Below are 25,028 nucleotides of genomic sequence, written 5' to 3' on the forward strand. Positions count from 1 at the left end.
AAAAAAGTTTTACTGATCTATAATATTTAGTTGAGATAATTTACTTTTCTTCTTTAGATAAGCCTGAACCTTTGAGTTTTAGGAACTCAAACAATTCAAAAAACTATTTCAAAAATTGGTCACAGTGAGCTGTGAACATAATTTGTCATTACTTTGGTGCCTGTAAATTAAATGGTCTTAATTGAAAATGTTAAAATAGTCACCATCATTCACTCTCACTACAAGGAACTTACCCTACAATTTTTGAAATACATTTTTGGGGGGTTTGTAAAACTTGAAGATGTCATTTTTATCTAAAGAAGAAAAGAATGAGTTGGGCTCAAAATTTAAGTCCCTTAAAATTAAAAATGCGTTTTCTCAAGTTTTTCATTTTTACGGTACAGAAAGAAGTACAGAACAAGTAAATTAACCAGTTCCAAAAGATGTAATTCTTTAAAAACTGGATTATCAAAGGTGTCTATATAATTTCCTAAAACAGCTGGGAACTAGTTTTCAGGGAAAGTTACTCCAAGACGAGTAAACAGTCTATTTGTTGGGACCTATTTTCAGCTGCTGATTAATGAAGCAAAGCTAGTTCAGTCAACTCAAGTCTACTGCTTCACTCACATAGCACACCCATCTCACTGCGATATATAACCAATACACCATTTTTTGGCTCACATCAAAGCTACGCCATCACTTGCTGCCACTGCTGCTGATGTAGTATTTCAAAAGCAAGCTCTACCTCCACCCCAGCATCCACCGGTTGGTCCCACAGTCTACATGCAGGGAGGCAGTTGTTACTGTCATTCCCCACAGTTTACAAGGATATTTGGGAGATGGGTACCGATAATGTTCTGCACAGTTTTTTCTGGGCTTGGTGCATCAGGGAGTGACAAGGTCAGAGCCTCGATGCCAAATATCAACACTGTATGTATTATTCATCACATAATAATAAATTCCATGTGAATTAACTGACTAGAATATACAGTTGTTGGGCTGAATGGTACTTAGTACTTAGGACTGACTCAAAATAAATTAGATTGGCTGCACTCGTGGTAATAAACAAACATGTCAACCTGTGCAACAGTGTGACTCATTCATGTGAAGGATCAATACATTAGTCAGACCTGCAAACTCATTAGAGGTGAAAAAGGTGACAAGTCAATACACAATTCACTGAATTGAAGTTAATGTTAGCTGACGTGCTAACAAGCTGGCACGCTTTCCATTATAAACAGGTTGGGAAAGATTTGATAGATTTGGGTCTTTCATGGGATTTGTTGACAATAAGAAAAAAAATACTGTATTGCCAGCCTTGAGAAATGGTCACCTGAGAGGGACTGGGATTTATGTCAAAAAGTTGTCATAGACTTGAAAAGTCATCACAGCCATGATTCTTTGTGCCTGTTATTATATTATCAATTATTTCCATGTGCCAAAATGAATTTTGCTACAATTTGATGAATAAGGTAAAAGTGTACAAAGTCCACCCACAGGAAAGGAAAAGTTCAAAATAAGGTCTCATCTTCTCAACATTAATTAGCTCAATTTAAGACCAATATGAAACTTCAACTATTTTCTCATACTTCTTAAATTCGGCTCCTGAGAAATAGCCTTTGTCTTTTCTCAGCACAATTTGAGCCTAATTGAAGATCTTAAAATGTTCTTTTTTTGTCTCACTGAACTGATCATGAACTTGCTTTGAGTAATCAGCTCTTGAGATAACAGTGAGATCTAAAAGAAAACGAAATTTAATGAAATCTTAAATTTGTCTCAGTGGTCAAATTAAAATCTTGTAGCTCCATACATTTGTCAGGGAGAAACCTCTGAGACACCTATGAGCTCAGCAAAAGATCTCCTGCTTTTCTTTTCTTTTGCTCCTTTTTGCTCCTAAGGAGGATTTAGGAGAAACAGATGAGGCTTCAGTGAGCTCAAAATAAGAATCTCATTTATTTCTCATCAGACAAAAAAAAGACCAGTGTAAGAAACAAAATTTTCCTCTGGGCACTGCCAGTTGAGATTGATCATATCAGAACATGACAGATAAATTTTCTTTTCCCATGATGAACATTCAGAGCAATTCAATCAAGTGAAAGCTTTACACGTGGGTCTTATCCAAATACTCTCAACAGGTCAATGCTACTCGTGTGCTACTAGCATCTGAAGAAAACATCATGTTGGGAGTGTAGGAGTAAGCCTAAGCTGTACTACTGTGGTTGGTCGTCAAAGCTTGGCTCAAAACTCATGACTCCAAACAATATTCTAGTGAAACGGGACAGCAAAGAACTCTCAGTCAGAACCAGATGGGAGCTTAAAGAACTGTTGTTAAGCCATGGTGAGTACCGGAAAGGAGAGCTGCACACAAAATCCCACTCCCGAATGACTTACTTGGAAAAAATCCTCGCAAGACTGCAAATACAAAACAGCCTGAGCAGGCAGGAAAGAAACAGCTCTCAGTAGCAGCACACACAGCAGTCTGAACTTGCTTTAACAAGGAAAAAATTATGTGTAGGATGTGATGGTGATCCCTTATGCATTTGTGCATTGTCCCTTTATTTCATGATGTTAAATTCAATATAACATTTTTGAATATACTGACATTTTTGCACACCTGATAAATAAACATTTTCATGCCTCTGAGTGTTTGCTATATTTAATCCAAGACCAACACTGTACACATTACACTCATTCTAAAGGAGCAAAATGTAGCAATTGCACTTGCAGAAATGAGCACAGCAGTCCCGATAGGGAGCTGGATCTATAGATGGTATATTAAATAAGATGAATCCCTATTTAATGCAAGTTGATCAGCTGTTCATAACTGTCAGTTGTTTGTCCGTGTAAAGTTCTGCCTGCTATCCTGAAAACAAAAGCCCACTGCTCTGAAAATACACACTTAAGTAGCTGCCTGTCCCACCGCCTGCCAGACTCCATTAACATATTGCTTAATTTAACTGTTACTACTTCTACAACATTAATGATTTCTTATGACTCATTGACACTCACTCATCTGACAAATATACAGCATTAATTTGATCTCTAATCAACGTGAAATTCTAGCCTGGAATGGAAATTTCAAGGAGGATAATGCGACTGAAGGACTGATGTTGATTTCTCCTTTAAATTAGACGGTTGAAGAAATTACTATTACCTTTTATTTGCTTTTATTATTGTTATGTGTGAAAAGTTCAAAAGATACTTTATTTGCTGTAAGAACAATCAGTGGCTCACACTGCTGTTCTTATAGCCCAGTATGCCCATGAATTATGTTCATATTGGACGATTCTGTAGCTCAGCTCAGGATTTACATCTAATACCCGTGTTCACTGCCAGTGTAGGAGGCAGTGAATCTCCTCCATCTCTTAACATCCAAGCAATTATTGTTCACTCACCCTGATCCTTTTAATTAAGCATGAGCATGATCTTTCCATAACTTTAACCAAGTGTGTCTGTTGCATATAGCGCTGAAAAATGTTGCTTGGTCAGTGGCCCTAAGTTTAAAACTATGACGCTCTATGTACCCCTCTCAGTCTCTGCACTGGACAGAGGTCTGGCTCCACACATGCACATTCTGCTATAGGGGGAAAAAACGCCCTGCCCTGTTTATATTTCTTTAAACCAATCACAGACACCTTGGGCAGAGCTAAGCCCAGGATGCAGCTTCGGTGCTGCTACACAATAGTGTCAAGGGGGAACTTATTTTGGTGGAACATCTGCAAGTCAGGAGGCGAGCTCTCGCATTAACATGGCTAAATCCCCCCCCCACCCACACCCCCACAAAAAAAAAAAGGGAACAGCTTGTTCATGTTCATACCATTAGCCTCCCAGGTGCTAATTTGTCATTTTCAGCATGCAGGTTGCAACTCAGAAGTTGTTGCTTCACAGGGACTTTGAAAACATAGATAGCAGATTCCACAATGCCGACTGAAACCAAGTAACCAATGGCAGGCTTATACCTGCAGTATGCCTCCTGTGGGTCCTTTTGCATGTACAGAGCTCAATGCGTACATAATATGTAATACATGTCTGGTTAGACTTTCAAAATAAATGGACAGAAACTTGTTGCTACACATAAACCACCTGGTTGAGGAACAGAGGGAGGGGCATCTAACCTGCGTCACCGCTTTTTGTTCACAGTTGAGAAGGAGTTTCCATTTGAAAACTCTGGAAAAGAACACTGCCGGAGTCACACTTTAAAGATAAATAGTACATTTATATCAGATAAATACACATCTGACAAATTACTGTTGAATATAACCACCAAATCTTTGCATCAAACACAAACTCTCGAGTTTAGTTTTTCAAACCTATAAACTTGAGTTGATATAATTTACTTTTCTTCTTTATAACTGTTAAGTAAAGTGATTAAAGTGAAAGTGAATAAAGATTAATAATATAATATTATATATATATATATATATATATATATATATATATATATATATATATATACATATATATATTATAATATCACTTAAATCAGGTGACCAATATTTGAAATAAAGAATTCTGTGGGTTTCTAAAACTCAAAGATTCAAGTTTATCCAAAGGAGAAAAGTAATTTATTAAATCAATTTTGTTTTGTTTTGTTTTGTTTTTTGTTTTTTTTTCATGGTGAATAGCCATGGACCAACTGAGAAAAGTGAAGTGTTGGAGGACAAGATCACAGGGATGGTAGAGGAGATTGAAGCCAGACAACATGTGTTATTCAGGGGACTAAACAGTGGGCTGATAAACAAAGACAAGCACAAAGCTTGGAGTGTGTCACTTTTGTTTCCTCACACCTTTAACTGATAACTCCTGTCACATTGTTAATAAAGGTGATGCTAAGTTTACCACAGGCTGCAATAACCTGACATAACCAGCAGGAAAATCACTGAATTCAAGTCTAGACTTTGCTTAGAGATACAATCCTTTCCACGTCAAAGTAAGATTTTACAAATAACTACTTGAGTTTTTTTTTTACTTAAGATCACAATTAATTGCAAGTCCATTTTATAAATGAGGCCCCTGAACTGGCTTCATTGTACAACACATGACTTATAAAGTACAAACAGCACTACATGGTGCTGTCCAATAGAATCAGAAAGATTCACTTTACAGTCAAGTATCCACTCAAGTAACCATCAGTAAATGTCGAACGGGCCTGCGATCAAAAGTCAAAGTAAAGTTGTTGAAAGGAATGCAGAGACAGCAGGATGAGTACATCAGCATACAGGGCACTGCTTTCTCTCACACAGAGCTCTCATTAGATCATGAGTTATGCTGATGGCTAGGTCCTGGTTCGTGTCAGCACCTCTTCCTCTATCTCTTTCTCAGCTGTTGATGCATTTCACATGAAGGGAGGCTCTTCGCCGAGAGCTACCACTCCAATCAACAAATCATCAGCCGGCTATCTTGAAATTCTGAGCTATAACTTACCTGATAATAGTGATCAGACATTCATTTCACTGTCAGAAAGTACAGTTTCAGTCACTAATCTGATTTGCTTAAAGGGCTGTATCACTGCTTTTGCAAATGTGAACTACTAAATTCCTTATCCACTAATCATGCACCGTCTTCCTTTGTGCTGACTGGTTTCAAACGAATGTTGTGCAATTTTTTTTGTTCAACTGTATTTTTACTAAAGCTGCAACAGTTAATTAAATTACTCTTAAACTATTTTGGGAAACAATTTGAGTAATTCTTAAACAAAAAAAAGTCCAAATTCTGATTTCAGCTATTAGAACTAGTTGAATAATGGAGAAAATGATCAACAGATTGATCGAAAATGAACAGTCATTACAGAAACAACTTGAAAAATCGGCACCTATTTTGCAACTGACAAGATTGTGACAGGTTTAATTAACTGAGAAAATAATCAACAGATTATTCGACAATGAAAATAATTAGTTGCATCCCTAATTTTTAGTACTATCCCAGGCAGTCTTGGCTACTATTCATTTAAATATGGCATATAAATCCATTAGTAGACTCTTGGAACTTGTTTGAGATGTGTAAGAACATCAAGTCTGCCGTACTTTTTGTCAAACTTTTTGTTAAATTTCAAGAGAATAGATATGGTACGGAAAGGAGTGGAGGCCAAGGCTGCCTGGAATGACAACTACATTCAAATATCAAAAACACGCCATCATGGTTTGGCAGATTTGCAATAAATCGAATAAAACCACTGGTATGGAAACCCTGTGTCCATGAAATTCTGTTCACATATTACTAATACGTCTGAGGGAAACATAATTGCCGCCTGGATTATGTTCACTCGCGAAGGACGTGCTGCGTTCTTGTATCAGACACGAGACGGTCAGGGTCAGTGGTGGATGTATTACAGTAAGAGCAGGACTTTGATACCGGAGGCTGTGTGTAGCATGTGGCTAGGTTCAGCCAACAAAAAAAATTGTTTTGCTTAAGAATGGACTGTGGTTTTGGTTAAATGTTAGAAGTAAACACATCCAACTTAATTTGGGGCAACATTATGTTTCACTTAAAGTGTATTTGCTGTTACACATTAGTCGTATAGGAAAAATAAGATCTAAGAGAGCGGGGTAGGGTTGTTTATAGAGACAGCTGACCCTGAAATCCATCTAGATTTTTTTTTGTGTGTGCTGCAGAATTTTTGAGAGATATCTGCCATAGAGTGAGTGAGTCTTCTCTCCAATGTAATGGAACTAGATGGTACATGGCTTGTGATGCTCAAATCATCCACCAAAAAATATTTGAACAACTCAACAGCAATGTGTCTTTCAAGAAATCCTGACTGAGTTATAGTTACATCTTGTGCTGTTACAAGCATGAGCCTGATGCACGCTTCCTTCTGATACAGTCGTAACGCCTGTAATTTCTGTCTAAATGCACTTATTTTGTCTCATTTATGAAGTCGGCTATATTGTTTTCCTAATGAGCGGAAATAAAAGCAATGAGCTGGCCTGTTAATAATTTATCTCTCATTTCTAAAGTTTTAAAATGTGTTTTTAGTAATGTGTTAAGATAATGTAAGGTGAAATAGCATAAATAATAGGGACTTTCATTTATGCACAAATGAGCTCTTCGCACAATTTATTGATAAGGCCCCTTGTGAATTGGGTTGTGTGCCCCCAGGAAAAAAATTTGGAAAACACCGATCTAGATGGATAAATGGGGGAAAACATGTATCTTTTATTCTGGGGTGAACTGTCCCTTTAAATAAGCAATACTGCACTTTGTGATGAAACATTAACATTAACAGCACTGTGTAGTGTGCAGCATTCTTCAATAATGTTAAGGGTTACATAAGATATCTTTGAGGATGCCATTTATTTGAACATTAGTAAGTAGTGACAACAATGCACAGCTTTACACTGGGTCTTATTCTATGTATGGTAGCTGTCACATTTTATAAGAATAATGACAACAAAATAGAACAATTTATTCAAAGGCAAAAAAAATATTCTGCTGTTACTGATTTCCTCACTCTGGTCTTGTTTAAGCTTCAGCCTTTAATATGGATGAGCAGAAGTGGACTGCTGCTGGAGCCAACCACATCTGTAAAAAACACAAAATACAACACTTTACCTAAAAAGAACAGGGAATTAAACAGGGTTGTGTAATAACAGATTAAATGTTATTAGGATTACATAATCAGATTCAAAACAATACATGACTATAATCATCTCAATTACATTTGAAAATTGTGTAATTAGAACATTGTCAAAGATGACCTGACTACATTTTTGATTATATCTTAAGAATACATCACTTTTGAAAATTATGATACTTGTTTTCATGACTGCTGATGCTCTGTTAACTCAGCAGTTGAGTTGTAGCCTTCTATTTGCATTAGCCCACTTGTGGATACTTAAATTGTTGTTTTATTATTATGTCATATTGAAAAATTGTTATGAACCATGATAATACCAATATTGTTCATGAATTCATTTGTATTGTTTATTATCAGGATTATTTGGGCGGATTTCAAGCATTTCTTGGGCTGGAAAACATCAAACCAGTGTGTCAACACTGAATTTGATTTGACTAACTGTATATATAATATGAAAAATGCATTTTATTTGCGTTGAAAATGGCTTGAGATGTTTAAAAAGAATTTGATTTGTGGATCACCTTTTTTTTAGCATGAGGTGCAATACTTTCAATGTTTGGTGTTGAAGTCACCCATTGGTATTCAGATTAGATTACATTTTATTTTGTAATACACTGTCTTATGTGACTAATTACAACAATTGCCATGTAATCTGTATTCAGTAACTGGCTAAATTTGAAAGCAATCTGATCCAACCCTGAACTTAAAATACATCTGACATTCCTTTTTCATTTCTTCTGGTAGTTTTGCAAAGTTGAAATGCTGCACCAAAACCAAACAACTGGACAATTTTAAAAGTAAGGTACTCCTGACATTAAAAGGAAAGCAACAAACGTTTACACCAAAGATCCCTGACTTCACTTTAACAGTCCAAGTTTCTTAGTCAAAGCCTTAATAGTGCATTAAAGGGCAGGGCAGGCATATTGAAATTTATGTTATCTAACTTTCCACATAAAACCCCAGTCAATCTCATTATAAAGAAGCCAAGTTTAAGCCCCTTATGGAGCACAAGTTAACCAAGCTGAGTGTGTATCTCCAGTGAGAGAACCTGGGCCTGCAGTCCATCTGGAAGTCATTGAAGGGAGATCTGGCCGTTCCACTCTCCCCTGCGTCGCGCTGCCCTCGCCTACTGTCGTCCCATAATCCCATCTAACAGCCGCCTGGGCCGAGCTGGCCCATTCCCGACGCACTGACGGGCTTAACTCGGCCGTCTTGTAAAAAAGAAAAAGCCCACTTTTTCGGCAAGCCACTCCAAAAAGACACTTTAAATATCTGAGGGGGATTTAATATCAAGTCCATTAGGGCTTTTCTCGAGCCCTGTAAATAGTCAATTAGTGGATAATTCTGATTTGATCCACATGCAGAAAGATCTGCCGTGGAAAGGACGAGGAGAGTCGGGGGGTTTTCTCATTTGGCTCTCTGTCAGATTACCATCCATGTGCCACAAGCACAGGGTGACACCGTGCATTAGTAGAAGTAAAGGATAATGAACACACCGAGGTGTTTCAAGTCTTCTTTCCTCTGCTCCTTCATAAAAGTGATTCATTGTGTACAGGAGGCCAGAAGAACACAACACTCACAGATGGATTAGCAGCAGTGGGCACTGCTCAGAGGAGTGGGAGGCTCGAGGACTGGGCCAAAAGGGCACGCTGTGGGTTCAAAGCTCCAGAGGAGGGACATTAAACTGTTTGTGTCCCTTGATCAAACATACAGCTGGTTGGCAGCAGTATAAACCAAAGCTAAATCTGCTGTATAAAACAGGATCCCTGCATTTCAAAATGGCTTTGGATAAAAGCATCTGTAAAAACTAATAATCATTTCCTGGATTAGACGAAAAAAGGCACAGATTATTTACTTTTTACATTGAACAAAAACATTTTTACATCGCATGGAAAAAGTCACATATTTTGGAAGAGACGTACGACGTGAGACAAACTTACAGTACAAGCGTGTGCCTTTGAAGCCTCATATGAAACAAAACAAAAATAAATCAAACCTAAACTACTATCAAAATCCATACCAGAGTAAGGCGTGCAGATACTCCACAGTATTGTGGAGAGATGCAGTGAATCATTGAAGATTGCAAAACAAAGAGAGCCATGCTCTGCCTCCTCCAAGCAGGGTCATAAATCAGCAGGAGTTTTGGAGCAAAAGCATTCTTCAATTGCTTGTGAAATCAAAAATGAGGGGAAATTTCTCTTCTTTTAACATCTTAAGTTTTTTCTTTTGTTTGTTTTACCTGTCAAAATTATTCAAGCATGTCTGTGAATGTTAACCTGTCTGCCATAGCTTTTCATACAGTTCTTCTTGCAGATTGAGGCAACATGAAGTAATCTGGAAAGATGATGATTTTACTGGATGAATGAATGAATAAATACACGAAATGAACAAACAACTTCAAAAACTCAGCGGCTGAGTGGAGACTGACCAACCACTGACATCATCCGTCTGTGTAGCAGCGTGGGATGTGCAGTGTTTTTTATGAGGCCCATTCATAAAATATGATCATTGTAAGCAGAGGTGGCAAAAGTACACACATTCTTTTCTCAAGTAGAAGTACAGATACTCGTTTAAAAAAAAAAAAGACTGGTAAAAGTAGAAGTACTGATTCAACTTCTTTACTCAAGTAAAATTTAAAAAGTACAGGCTCTGAAATGTACTCAAAGTGTAAAAGTAAAAAGAGGCCATTTTTTATGTCATTTGTTGTCTTGCTATGCAATTTTTGTCGTTATACCTTTTACATTGCTTTTTGTCCTTTTACGTCAACTACGCTGTTTTTTGTTTTGATGTCTTTTTTGTCGTTACACTCTTACGTATTTGTTACTGTACGTGTTACTTCTTCGTCTTGTTACTACTTTTTTTTATCTTATGTCTTTAGTTTTTTGTCTTATTATGTCTTTGTCTGCATTTTTCATTTTGTTACATTGTTTTAATCCTTAAGTCTTTTCTATGTTCTTATGTCCTTTACGTAGTTTTTGTCTTTTTTGTCGTTTATTTCATGTTGTTACATCTTTTACATCTTGTTACATTGTTTTTATTGTTGTTGTCTTTTTTATTTTGTTACCCCCTTTGTCTTTTTTGTCTTATTATGTCTTTATCACTGTTTTTCGTTTTGTTAGATTGTTTTAATTCTTGTTTCTTTCTGTCTTGTTATGTCTTTTATGTTTTTTTCCTCTTGTTGAATCGTTTTCTTTTTTCACTTCTCCTTTCTGAAGGAAAAAAAAAACAAAATTTCAGCTTCTTAAATGTGAGTGCTTTCGGTTTTCTTTACTCCTTTGTGACTGTAATCTGAATGTCTTGATGTTATAGACAAAACAACTGAGGACATCATCTTGGACTTTTATAGATGAAAACAATTAACTGATTAATGAAAATAAATGACGATGAAAATAATCGTTAGCTGCAGCCCTAATAACCAAACGTGACACAATAGATAGTTTGTTACACAGAGCCATCTGGGAAGTTGTCCTGAGAAACTGTTTGGAAAAGGGCAGGAACTTTAAAATATATATAGGGATGTCCCGATACAACTTTTTCACTTCCGATACGATACTGATATTGCAGCCTTGAGTATTGGCCGATACCGATATCGATCCGATACGATATCAGCACAAATCATACATACTTTTGTTACTTATTTTGTAGTGTGGAATGTTAGAAAAGGCTTGATCAAGTGATGTTACTCAAACAGAGAACAATAGTCAGCAACCAGAGTCACCTATGGATAGAAGTGCTGGAGCAGAAAATGGACTGCTTATCAGAGCGCTTATATCGGAGATTTTAGATGCAGTCCAATAAAATCTGATATTCGTTTTTTGGCTGATATCGGACCGATATCCGATATCAATATCGGATCGGGACACCCCTAAAAAAAAAACAACATTTGGCAGGTGATTAGATGAACCATCTGGCAAGAGTTTTATCTGATTGGTTGACATTAGCCTGTGTTAGGCAAAGTTGGTCAGGAGTAGAGCGAAAACATTTCAGTGTTGTTCTTTGCTCTTCTTTCAATGAAGAAATACTCTCCAGTTCTGATATAACTGATGCTATCACAGTATCTACGCTAACCTCTTCAGGAGCCGCCCTTGTTTGGTCGAGACAAGTCGCTTCCTTGGACGCTTCTTGCCATCATCACATCTAAAAGCACGCCCATAGCTGGCAGTAGTATCTCCAAGGACTTTGACTGGCTGAACCACCAAACAAATAAATTCAAGCCTGACAAGATGGATTCTCACGTGATCTCACAAATCCAGCTGCCTCGCAAGGTCATCAATAACCAAAATCCGCAAGAAATCACAAAGGGTTTTTTATTTTTGGTAACGCAAATCTACTCTAATGAGTTACTTTATGAGGTAACATTACACAACTGCAGTAAAAGTAATTCTACCTACCACTGATTATAGCAATCGTTATATTGTCTTGGGAAAAAAAAAGGAATGCTATTTGGAAATATGCCAATATGAAAATGTGCTGTATCAATTTTATGGCTCAATTGAAAGGGTAAAGTAACCCGTAAAGCAAAAAATGTGCTCCAAAGGAAAAAAAAAGTTAATTTTTCATCCAGATTCAAGACAAATTCTGCTAGTAGACATCCATCAAAACCTGCAGGTCACAGCAGGACACACTAAAGAAAATGGCAAACAACCAATACAGCCTGAAAATCAAGTGATAGATATCAAAACCTTTGGGAGGATGATTCTTTCTATTCTGACTGTGCTTTACACTAAAAGAGCAACTGATCCACTGCTAACCAAAATCTGACCAGCAACCCGACATTTACCAGGTCCAGATTACAATCAGTCCAGTCTGCTCTGGGTGTAGACCCATTCTTTTGCAGCTGGTGTGTGTATGAATAGATCTGAGCAGAGTCGCTGTCACCTCTGATCATTTCTTGTGACATAATCATAGCAGGAGAAAATGTTTTTTTTGTGTGTGTGTGTGTGTGTGTGTTGCTGTTGTTGTTCCATAGTTCTTGGGTCTACTAAGATTATGTGTGACTATCATCAAAATGAAATAAAATTAATTTATGCATGTCAGGTTTGGGTAGGTTTTCTGTTGTGCATCAGGTCCAGACCTCAGAGTCTCACATCTGTCTTTTGTATGTTGTGTGTAATTCATCAGCCCTGTTGTACAGTGCAGAAAGTGTTCTTTGGCTCTGAATACACACTCGGGAGGCAGGAGAAAACTGCTGGGTTATTTACATGTTGTGTCTTATGTATTTAATATGAAGAAATGGAAAACAAGACAGTGGCTCAAGAGACAGGAAGCTGACACATCTCCAACATCTACACCCAGAGACTGCACAGCATCTTACATGGCAGCTGGACTTTTTTTGTTGGCTAGCTTTCTGGCTAACAAGATGCAACGCTAAACTACTGCAGAAAGGCACTCAGTTAGCGCAGACCAACATGAAGGCCAATATTCCAGTAATCTAGGATATGCAAATCTGCAAGAACAACCAGTATACATGTCTGGATATATTTCCAAAGTTATTAGAAATATGTCAAAATATGGATGTGCCTAGCTGAAGCCTCTTGTTAACGAGAGTGAAAAATAATTTGTATCTGTCCCCTTATCCAGATCTGCTCTAAAATTTAATAGGTTCTTCCTTGACCCATTCTATACCCTTCCACCAGGTTTCATGAAAATTGGGCTTGTAGTTTTGATTTTTTCCTATAGACAGATAAACAAACCAAACCAAAAACACAACCTCCTTGGTGGAAGTAATAAGAGTTTTGGAGTTCTGGAAGGAAGGAAAAGGTTTTTTTTTTGAGGAACCTCAATGACATTAAAAGCTCTTTTCCCAGAAAAGTACATCTGAACCAAAACTAAAATGCACATTTGTACTAACTGTAATTATCATGTTGAGACTAAAGTGGCCATCAATCATGGCTGACTTTCTTTATAAGAACAGTTTGGGAAAAACCTGTGGCTTTAGAGTTTTGTCTCTTCTCCTGTGGCTTTGACAGTTTTTCACTATATTTATGTTTTATTTATTATCAAATAATTATATATGTATTTATTTTATTCATTTTTTTTGGCACAAACATGGGGATGATTCAGAGTAGGCCTGCAACATTTGATAATAGCATTCCCTAATAAAAAAGAAAACTGAAATGTAAAATTTAAGTACCAAATGCTCATGATTAGTCCACTGCAGAGTAGCCTCATGTGGTTATATGTATTAATGAATTCACATTTAGCAAATTTAGCACATTCACATTTATATTAGTAATATAATACTGTGTTACCTTTATTACAGGGCTCAAATATGAATGCCAAAAATGTCTCTTTTGACAGAAAAGGTTGCTGATCCCTGGTCTGGAGGTACAATTGTGTCTCCCAAAATGTTGCACTATTCCTTTAAAGCCTTGATCCTGTTTTCAGGTTTTGAAGTTAGGCCATCTGGAACTCTGACTGTAAGTCACATATTAACATGGAAATGTCTAAAATGTAGACTGTGACAATCCTGTCTGTCACACTGATGAGTAATAATTAATGATGGTGCCTCCACTGATTATGCTATAGATGTAACAGCACCTTTGACCCTGACCCATTTAATTTGTGGAGTAATCATGCAAACTACTGAGCCATGCACTGGAAATGTACTGTTTCAGCACCAAAACACATTTAAACAGTAAATTAGTAGACTATATTACTATCTTTAATCGTTTTCTTTTGTTAATACTGGGTTTGGAAATAAATTATGCCTGAAATTCCTTCTGATGAATATTCTACAAATATTCTAAAGTACAATAAGAGTTCAAACATGTTTTATGGCTGCGCTGTCCAAGCACATACTCATTTAAAAATGTTAAAATGACATATTAAGGATCTTTGGAAGCCGAGATCTCCACAGATAAAATTTCTCCGGCTGCGCAGCACGGGTTTTTCAGTGCTGACCCACTTATACAACTGCTCCACACTTAAAATTTGAGCTATTAAGTTAAACAGCTTCTCGCCTCCTAGCCTCCCTATCTGGCTGTGCTTTCTCTTTGGCTGCTCTTTTTATGTACTTGAAGAAACACTTTTAATGGATCCTGTTCTTTACTGTTTGGCATGTTACAGGCTATTACTTTTATACTGTAATCAACCTCACCTTTGGAAGTGAAAGACTAATAAAAGGGTAAATGTCAGTGTCAAGTATTACTGTTGAGCAACAACAATAACACTTTCTTCTTGTACCATTGCGTAATTCATTTAAAAGTTAAAGATCTGACTGAAAATTCTATTCATTTGATTTCCTACAAATATAATAATCCTACATGTGAACCTACTATAAGTTGTATTACGCTTTCAAAGTAGATAGTATTTCTTTTTCCACTAGCCTACATTTGTTGCTATCTGCATCATGTGGCTTGTCAAGTAAAGCTCTGTTATTCACAAATGGCAAATTAGACTATTTTGAACACTGAAACAAAAGTGGCCAACCTGCAACTGTGTACAAACCATTCATGCATTGTAAAACTCAAATGGCTATTGTACATAAAAGCAAACTTAAAGGTACAGTGACTGATTCTGGACAAAGACTAGTTCAGTCTGACTCTCAGGTCTGCAAATACTGAGGTTTTGGTAGTGAGACTCAGCAATCAACTATCGTTAGTGACCTTTGATTGGTCAAAGTCTCCTGTTATAGGCTAGAAGAAGAAGTCTAGTTTTCTCTCAGACCACTTGAATTAGATTAGGAGAAATCTAATATATTTACTGCGATGAATAATAAAATGACCATGCTATGTCATCAGAGATCAAAGAAAATGTTCAGTTGAAATGTTTGCTTCTCTGACGTCAATGCTGCAGCCACAGCGTCTCCCTTTGATTTTGATTTCTATTCCAGTCCAGGTTAACTGTTTTTGCTTGCCGGTTTCACGTTAATTAAAGTTCAAATTAATGCCGAATGTTCGCTGAATGAGTTAGCGTCTGTTTATGAGTTGTAAGAAATCATTAATAATTTTGTGGAAGGCGTAGATGCTTATAACAGTTAAAATGAGTAATGTGTTAATGGAGTCTGGCAGGCAGTCACTTAACCAACAGAGTGTGTATTTTCAGAGCAGAGGGCATTTGTTTCCAGGATAACAGGTGGGCAGAGGGACACACAACTCACTTCAACCATAGACCAACCATTTCTGCATGCCCAGTTGCTGCATATTGCTCCTTTAAAGGTTATTATGGAACTTTTAGCCCAGTAATGCTAAAAATAAACTGACTAACACAGCTATAAAAGTTGGCTGAAAATGTTTCATTTCCTTTAATGTCTTGGGCACATTGGAGCTGCTACTAAGACACACATATAGTACATGTAATTCAAGTTCCAACATAAATACATGAGCAGGAGCTGTTTAGCTGCTTGGCCAATTGAACACTGAATACAGTCAGTAAGACTTCAGTTAGCCAACTACTGGATTCTGCTTCCTTCTGCTCTCCAAACTCTCACTTAGTTTGTCACACCACAGGAATGTGTTATTAACCACCCAGTTTAATTTGAATGATTGAAAAAATCACTAAATACATAAAATCAAACACCGTTATGACCTGTAAACGACCTGAAACATGGGCGCTCTGTCTAATAGCTTTATTGGACATGTCCAGACATGTTACAGCCACCAGAGCCAGAGGACGGTGACAGAGTGGTATTTTTTTCTTCTGTGTCGGGTTGTTGGAACCGAAGTGAAGTTGCTGAAGGTACGTTCATAACTGACCTTTAGGGAAGGGGGAAGGGTGGGGGAGGAGGTGTCATTTGTGTGGCTTATATAGTGTTGGGGGACCATGGTTCTGGCACGTCACTGAGCCATGTTCCAGGTCCATCCAAAAAAAAAAAACACAGTAACTGTGAACCACAGTTTAACAGTCTAACTCCTCAGTCCAGTACTACGTAGTTGTCAGTGTTTTCATGTTTTCAGCAATAACGCTATAACATTTATAGTGTATTAAGAAGAAAAACTCCCTTTTTACTTTACAAGGACTTCAAGAAACACTTCAACTGCGACTAAGGCAGATAATTAGCCATGACCGCAATGTTTCTCGATAACATGCCTGCCTCTGAGGTGCACTCTTTGGATCCCTAATTATTTCCTTTAACCCGCTCAGCCCTCTTTCACCTCTGGCTGGAGCCTATTTGATGTCTGGCTTTCTAGGTGAACACCACGACCCAAATACCCCAACCCCTCCACCCCCACCCCAAACAGATTCATCGCGGCTTAGCGGGTCCTTTCAAAAGCGCATGCCCCTATTTAACAATCTTGACACGGTATAGGACACTTTCTCAGATTAACTCGTCCTGGAAGGTATTATTTTAGCTTTTTAAAGCTCTTGTGTTGTTGTTTACCCACAAGTAGAAGACAGAGCTCGTTTCAACAAAGTTACACATGACCTAGCAGCAGCTGATGAACACAGAGTGACTCCTGCTGCTGTACAAACAGACCAAGGATACGTGGAGCTGCAAGGTAATGGTATGCAATGAGACAACGAGGCTTAGGAGTAAGAGGATCTCCTCTTGGAGTACTTATACCCTCTACTGGCTGGAATATGTTACATCAAATAAGGATGGGTTTCAATGTCTTCAGTGAAGTGTCTGCATTTGTCTTGGGATGTCAAAATATCACAGTATCTTTTCATTAATCTGAATTGTTTTTGACCATAAATTTGTTAATGGGCTATAGAATAGGTTCATAGGCTTAATGTACTTAAATTACATACATAGTCTCTAGATCATGTCCCACTGACTGTCAGGTCAGTTTACTCATAAAAAATACAATAAATTACCTTCTTTTTTAAAATGTTATTACTTCAGTACTATTTGAACACTTAGCACTCATGTTATATGTCTATGCAGGTATTTTAAGTTATATTTGCTGACCCCACAATATGAAGGAATTGGAAGAATGGAATTTGGTTTGTGGCACCAGTGAAATATAATTTTGAACTCTTTTGTGGGAATCTAAATCTCCCCTTGTGAGGGATATAAAAAAGAAAAAAAACATCTCTTTTGAACAGGGTTCCTAGTCAAATTCAAGCACTTTTCAAGTATTTTCAAGGTTTTCCAGCACCTTATAGCTGTGCTAAATGACATATTTATGTACATATACATACTCAAAATGATCAACAGATTAATCGATAATGAAAAATATCATTACAGGAAAGACTTGTTGTTAAACAGAAAATGTTTAAAAAGTCTAAATTTCAGCCCCTTAAATGTGAATGTTATTATAATATTATTATATATAATGTTTATTTCTTTATCTATAAAGCAAACTATTTAGTCAGACAGTGATTTAGTGTGAAAGCAATGAAACTACAGTTTCATTACTTTCACACACAAAACACTACATTAATAATCAAGCATTTACCCAGGAAGAGTATACACAAAATACAGTTACTGAAAATGTGTTAGTGTTCTTTGAATGCTTGCATTGCTTTATATTTTATATACTATTCAGGTAGAGGTAAATTGCCTGTGGGTTTCTTGCCCCTTTTTCTTTATCGTGAACTTGCTGAATGTTGCTAATGAAGAGTTGTGTGACTTCATTTTCAAACTGCACTTTGAGAAGAAGAAAAAAAAAATCCACTGAACTGAGGTCTCTTTGCCAGAGAGAACACCTTAAGAAAAGCCAGTTAGGCAACGATCCGGGTCAAGTAAAGGTGGGATTCACAGGGCAGAGCGGTCACGTATATCCTACTAAGATGTTTGTCCTCTATTAAGTCTGTAATCACAACGCTCTGAGCCGGCCCCTGAGACCTTCATCTTTAGCTGCAGGCCTGGTCCGGATCAAGTATTTAGTTAGGTAAGTACGGTTTACCGGGGATCACACGCTGCTGCAGACTGGCAGGTTAGCCAAAGGAGGAACTATCCCCCTGAAGGTGATTAAGTACCTAAAGAAAGGCTGGGTGAGAGGCATAAGACAACTTAAGTTCGTCATTTTGCACGCTCTGTGCAGGTAGAGCTCATGATGGGATCAGACAAAACAAGATCACGATTGGTCCATCCTGTTTCCTCTGCTTTCTGAGTGCACGGGCAGAGCAGTGTTGCATACAATATAGTCCAATAAAATGTATTTACATTCCCAGTTAGACAGACTTTATGTCTTCTGCTCTTTTTAATGTACTTTTGATTCCATTTGCCATCTGCAGTTGTTGCCTGACCAGCGAGTTCAAGGAAAAACGGAACAGACAGGAAGACTGAGAGCAGGCCAGGATGCATTTTTATGGAATAACACATAAAGATCCAATGAAATAGCAATAACTTAAATAATGTCATGTTCAATTATGAAGTTTAATCTCCTCCTACCGATGATATATCTAAGTTCATTTTATATTTTGACACAAGGAAGAGGAGTGGCCTTGAGCATAGTGTGTCAAATCCTCTCTGTGTCACTGCCACGTCAACACACAGATTTAAATATTTAGCATCAGTGATGTCAGTGATGTGTTGACAACAGCTTTATGATCCAGTTCAGATGAAGGGCAGCGTGGGCATGCCTCATTATCATGTGTTGACAATGAAAGCCAACAGTCCAATTATGTGGTGAGGCACCCTTTAAACAACCAGAGTGGTCAAAGCAAACAAAGGGAAAACCCAACAATTCAAATGGCTTAATAAATTAATTGGTTGTAATTATACAACACAAAACTGCAACAAATGATTTATTATTTTCATTGTTTGCCTATAAAATGTCAGAAACTGGTGAAAAATGTTGATCAGTGTTTTGTCCAAGATGACATCCTCAAATGTCTTGTTTTGTCCACAACTCAAAGATATTCACACCTACATTATTAAACTATTAATTAGTTAAGATTATTATTTAGATTATCAGTTTAGTTGTGATTAATTTAATATTTGGTTAATCAATTAATCATTGCAGCTCTAATGCATATATAGAAACAATCCTCCTGAATAATACTACCCCAAGCTCACCAGTAGAGCAACATTTCTACTTATGCCCTTCCAAAAGAGAATAGTAAAAATGAGAAATGCATTATTCTAGATTTACAGTATACTGTAGCATGCAAACTAATAATTGGCTCTGACTGTTCATACATTTTTCCAAGTAAAGGTATATCCAGTGGTGGAAGAAGTGACTAAAGTAGAAAAATACTAAAAGTAAAAGCCCTGAATTCAAAATGTTACTTAAGTAAAAGTACAAAAGTACTATCACCAAACTGTACTTAAAGTATCACAAGTACAAGTACTCATTACGTAGACTGGCTCCTTTCACATTATTCTGTTTTTATCACTAATGAATACATGTAAGAACATTTTAATGTTGTTTGCCACTGTGGAGCCAACTCAAGATCATTTGTGTACTTCTGGGTAGATTAGGGGTATAGCACTGGATCATATCATTTAAGCAGAACATGTACTTTAAGTAAAAAGTAACTAGTAACTATCAGTGCAAAATAAATGTAGTGCAGTAAAAAGTTCAATATTTATCTCTGAAATGTAGTTGAATAGAAGTATAAAATAACATAAAATGAAAATACTAAAGTAAAGTACAAGTATGTCAAAACTGTACCACGGTTAAGAATTTTACTGTAAAGTAAGAGCAGAATACTGGTGTCTATGTTTTACGGTGCATCTATGGTAATTTATTTTCACAGTGTATTACTGTATATTGGATTACAGTATATAACAGTAGGATAACTGTGGGTTTTACAGTAATTTCGGTGGCTAAAAGTGAGTCTAAGGATAAAGCACCTACCTTATCTGGAGGAATTTTAATGAAAGACTAGAAAACTGGTAACGTTAAATAAAATTTACAGAGGTCTGTAATGACACCTTAACTTTGCTGTTAGCTGGCTAATATCAATATAGTTAATTGAGCACAAGCTAACTCCACAGCTTGCTTCACCAATTTGAACACCTGACCTGATGAAATAGACTGAACGAAACTTGAAATGTCAATAGTTTAATAATCATAGAGACAAAACAATACTGGACACTACCAATTTTTGAAAATAAACACAACATTACCCCCTTGGACTGACTCAAAGATCACAACCTTTACAAAACATGCATTATTAAAGGAGCATTATTACTGGAAAGTCCTCAGTAATGCTGGTCCAACAATGCTGTTCAGGTAAAGAATTAAAAAACTGTTTCCCTTTCAAAATGGGTTTTACCTTTGTTTCACTGACACACAGAAACTCATCAAAGAACACATCAATTATAGAGAGCAACAAGGTGCCAACTATGCTGAGCTAAGTCATGTTATTTAAGCGTGAAATTAATCAAAATTGCACTTCCAGTTGCTTATTTCCATGCTGCACATTGAGTTGCATTCATTTCTTAATGAGGACAACATCTGCTCCAAGCCTAGCAACTGAGGTGTAAAAAAACAAGCCTTGCCCTTGCAATGCTGTGCAATACAATGCAGTAAATCTGGACACCAGGTGTCCTTACAGCAGGTGTTGGATTACCAACTGGCCTTTCGAGGACACAGCCCTGTGTACTGCGAAGTGAGCGTACAGTAAGAGGACTAAGCACAGGTAAGCAAGGTAAACTTGGGGATTTAGGTCTTCAGCTCTGACTCCAAAGAGTCTTAGCAGGTGATTTGTGGCTCATCCCCTCGGGGCTTAGGCTGTGACGATCTGACAAAGCTTGACCATCAAATCAGGTGTCTACTTAACGCAGTGCAGCCAGTTTGATCGAGGAGGTGGCTGAAGAACGGGTCGCACATCCTGTTAGTGTAGCTGTTTGAAAGGGTATTTAAAGGGTGATCCCATTACATTGGATTGAAAACTCCGTGATGTGTTCCAAAACAGGTCCAGGAAGGATTCTGACAGCAGCTTTTGGCAGGAAACATTTACAGGACATATGCTAACATGTACAAGCTTGTTTTCGTCATGTAGGTGGGAGGATCTGGTCATGTGTTGGTCTGATAGAACAGGAAAAATGTCTGAATTTCTGTACTGATCACACTTAAACACAATTTTTGTTCCAGACTGTTGTCATGTTGATGCAAGGGCACCAAACTCCAAAAAGCCCTTTTCTACCAAATTAGCTCTTAGCGTCCTTCAACCAGTATAATTCAAGATTCTTGGAATCCCAACAGACGGTGTTGCACAATGCAGAGCGACCTGGAGACTGTGACACATCCACTTTGGTTCCCAAGGAAATCTTGTTATTTTTATTCCCTGCAACCAGCAGCTCTATAGATCGCTTCGTTTTGTTGGTCGATCGGTTGATTGGTCGGTCTGGTTGGTCGAGGGCACCTGTTTTGTGTATGTATGAAGGCTGGTCACAGCTGTTGCGAATTCATGCTTGTTTGGTTCAAGCTGATAACTTTTTTCGTCTCAGAACCAATTAGTTTTTGGTGGAAATGCTCTGAAAGGTTCAAACTTAGTTGCATTAACTGGACCAGGGCCACTTCCATATTGGTGAAAAGGGCCATGAAGTGATCTCAGATGAAGTGTGCCAATAAACAAGATCATCGCAGTTGGACTGATCCACAACAGGAACGAATGATCGTGATATAGCTTTATTTAAGACTTCCAGTTTAAAAGTAATGGAGCCTGATGAGAAACAGAGTGACACTGTGTTTTGAAGTGTCTGCTGCCTCCAACGTCCTCCAGTTTCCTGTTGTCCTCTCATTTGATACTACTCATCTCCACTTTCAGGCCCAAATTATACTTTCTGCATCTAAGTGGCTGTAGAGGTTATGTTCCTGTCACTGAACAAAGTGGTAATAGCATCTGTGTGCGAACAATTCTACACTGTAGATTAACAGGATTATTTGAGCAGTGCATGATTGCCAGAAAAGTAATGAAGAAAGAATGCAGGGCCATACAGGAAAAGCAAGTGTGTCTCCAGTGTAACAGCCTTTTTAGAGCATGACGAGTCTCACTTGTGTGAACGGGCCGTCTGTCCTTTATCATCTCAAGTGTTTGTTTAGAGTCTTGTCATGTAGCCCTTGGCTTCTATCATGAGGTAGTAAAGGCAAAACAAGCTGAGTGATTATCATCACCAGGGCCAGGAAGGGCGGGCAACAGCAGTGGAACTTATCACATCCATCTTGCAGTCCCTTTTCGTTGTGACCTAAACTCATTTGCACCTCCTCTTCTCTTGGCCCCAGAGCCTCATGTCTGATGTGAGAGGATGACACCTCCCCTTCCGCTGCCTTCTTCGCACAGGCTCCACTCCTCGTCAAATGAACTCTAAACAAGCACAATTACATTTAATGGGCTGGATAGGATCTCTGTCCTCTTTCTGCCTTCGAAAAACATCCGTCTACCCTGCAAACACACCTTCTCCTGAGGTTTCTGCATAGCGGAAGGAAGGATGTATCAGATTTTAACTGCTTTAAGTTTTAGCTTTTCCTGACACCGTGCATCTCAATCATTCAAAACAAGACATTGGATGAAAGGGTGTGCTATGTGAAGAGTGTAGGAACTGCTGTCTCCGATGGCTAAGATAGCACAAACATGGAGCCAAGGTTTGCTATCACTGGCACTCATCTCACACAAACACACACAGCCCAAACAATGACTAGCAACATTTCTGATAGCACAAACAACATCCTGATATAATTACACAATCAGGAAATTAACAAGACAGTGTGTCTGCAGCATGAGCATGAGCCTTACTCTATATGTGAGAGAGAAAGGAAGACAAGACAGAGCAGATGCACTGTGAGTGCAGGTTCCCTAAGGTGCTCTCTGGATGGGTCAAAGAGGACAACAGGGATAGTCAGTAGTGGTGGAAGAAATATTCAGTTCCATTACTTAAGTCAACAAAGCAATACCATACAGAAAAAAAGTCAAAATTCTTATTTTAGTCATGCATTATATGTGCCTTGAGCTTCACAATCAATTTTCCACTTCTACACAAAGTAGTCAAAATTATAATTATAATAACAATCCAAGTATCACAATATAAAAATAATGTAATTTATTACTTTCTATTACTTTTGAATTACCTGTAGCTTTAGTAGTTCGCCTGTGTAGCTAACGTTAGCGGTTGGTCTGTGTCCAATCAGATTGCAAAGCTTGTTGTTATCTCTAGGCAGAGAAAGGTGAGAGCTGGCTCACTCATGGTTTAGGTTCATCACTGGGACAGAAGGCCACAGCCTGTGTGTCTGTTTAGGAGGTGACTTGGGAATTAACCAATCACATCAGGCCTTCCTGAAGGACAGTGCTGTCTTGTTTGTAGTCTAGGGATGAAGCAGCAAGACTGATGCTGTTGCTAGGTAGCTAACTTGATAGCCTCACCTTTTTCAAGGTGGGCTTTAGCAGCATAGTGGAGGATCTGCAAAGGACTGTATTATTTTGGAGACTGTCCAAAATTGGAAAAAAAATTTCAGACAATCGAATCTTCTTTATTAAAGCTACTTACTTAATAGTGCAGCACAGCAGACAGAGCTGCATTGGTAGACAGAAATAATATTACTGGGGATTCATGACACAACTCGTTTCAGCAAGTGCCCTAAATTATTACTACATGTTTACGTTCAAGTGATGAAGCCTTCTCATGGCCACAGGTGATGTGATGGGAACAAAAGGAGAAAGTTAAATGATGTTAATATAGAACCACAAAGTGTGGGCAGAGAGTACGGCAACAAAGGAACTGGAACCTTCACAAAGTTATAATTTTAACCCAAAGGGTGCCTAACCCTCATCTAGTGTTGATTTCAACCCAAACTATGATCTTTCTCTTGACCTAACCAGGTTGTATTTGTGCCTAAAACTAACCAAACCTTAACTATACTTAACCCACTGTCACATCATGAAACAGATTTATTTTTCCAGCGGTGATTAGTAATGGTTTTGGAAGGCGCTGTCAGATCATGAGGTCCTACCAATAGAGACGTCACCCTAAAGGGCAGTTACAACAATACATGGTCATTTAATTTGGAGCACTTGTTGATCTTGACCTACAGTATGTCACACACATGAACCAGATCAGATGGTTCAGGCTTGAGAGCAAAAACAAGTGCAGATGCCATCAGCAGTGTATGTAAGATTAATGATGACTGAATATTATCAGACGCCATTGTAATCAAGCAGGTGAATTAGCGTCTTGTTTAAGTATTCATTAACCTTTGTTACATATATATGTGAAGTAAGTATTAACTGGGTGGAGAAAGACTTATTAGGACAGTGATCCATGACAGTCAATTACTCATAGTCAGTGAATACAAAGGCCTGACTGCAAATTAATGAGTCCTCTCAGATTGCCTCTCCTTCCAAAGCTTATTTTTCCATTAGCACTCAGCGCTGCTGAAAGGCCAAAACTAGATAGGGCTTTAGCTGAGAGACAGCTGTCAAGCAGGCTAAGAGAGCAAACATTACACTTTTATCCATACCTATGAGCAAACATACACACAGACAGGCAAGCAAACACATGTGTGCGCAAACACAATTCAAAAGGTGAGAGGCAGAGCGCTCCCTGACACCCACAGGCCCCGCTGCCTGAGAATTTTTTGAAGGTTTAAGCTCCACTCCCTCGTTTGCTCTGCAGCTTATTCTTGTCGCTTCTGCGTGT

The 25,028-nt window shown here is 37.9% G+C and overlaps 1 long non-coding RNA gene across 1 annotated transcript in view; it reads right to left on the bottom strand.

The window, feature by feature from the left end:
* Nucleotides 1-7,253: 7,253 nt before the first annotated feature.
* The window catches only part of LOC146327383 (uncharacterized), a 41,777-nt gene continuing 24,002 nt past the window's right edge, over nucleotides 7,254-25,028 (bottom strand). The window contains exon 2 of the long non-coding RNA XR_014769963.1: nucleotides 7,254-7,500. This is a non-coding gene — a long non-coding RNA (uncharacterized LOC146327383). The remainder of the gene's footprint in view (nucleotides 7,501-25,028) is intronic.

This window comes from Lutjanus erythropterus, chromosome 4 (assembly GCF_056507025.1).
Source record: "Lutjanus erythropterus isolate fLutEry1 chromosome 4, fLutEry1.hap2, whole genome shotgun sequence".
Taxonomy (NCBI): domain Eukaryota; kingdom Metazoa; phylum Chordata; class Actinopteri; order Lutjaniformes; family Lutjanidae; genus Lutjanus; species Lutjanus erythropterus.